Below are 777 nucleotides of genomic sequence, written 5' to 3' on the forward strand. Positions count from 1 at the left end.
GCACTGCTGCCAAGTGGCCTTGTCCCAGCTCCCTCCCCCAGGCTGGTGTGAATGTGCAAGTATGTGTGTACTTATGTTTCATACTGCAAATATAAATAAAGGAAGATAGTAAAAAAAAAATTGTGTGAATTACTCCATAGGATATTCTAGCACATATTACTATTACTAAGGCTGCAAGGCTCCAAAATATATAATGAATATTATATTTTGCCCTTGTTGTGGGTAGCCCTAGGGTTGCTTGTATTTTAATGCTAATTCTGCTCTCCTGGGAGGGGTTGCAGAGGAGGAGTCATGAGTCACATATTCAGGTGAAGTCTTGTGAACCATCCTCTAATGAATAAAGGAGCCAATCACTGGGCGAGTAGGCGGGACTTCCAGTTGGACAGAGGAAGAGAGGAAGCAGGAGAGAGTTAGGTCCCTTTGAACAGGGATAGCGTGAGGACAAAGTGTAGTTAAGAATGTCTCCCAGTTTCGTAGGGGATCCATCTGGTATTCCAGGCTTAACACCTTCTAAATCTATATTTTATCTTTGCTATCCTGTTACCTTCTGGGCAGCTACCACCCCACCCATACCCCCCACTCCCCCACCCCCACCCCAATAGGGACACTTTCCCTTTCCACCTACATTTCAGGATGATTTTTCTCCTGCAGCTCTTAAATCTGATCCCTCTCCCTCTGAGTCATGGCGATTCTCCTCCTCCTCCTCTTCTTCTTCTTCTTCTTCTTCTTCTTCTTCTTCTTCTTCTTCCCTCCCCCTCCCTCTCCCTCTACCTCTCC

Source organism: Mastomys coucha, unplaced genomic scaffold, assembly GCF_008632895.1.
Source record: "Mastomys coucha isolate ucsf_1 unplaced genomic scaffold, UCSF_Mcou_1 pScaffold1, whole genome shotgun sequence".
NCBI lineage: Eukaryota > Metazoa > Chordata > Mammalia > Rodentia > Muridae > Mastomys > Mastomys coucha.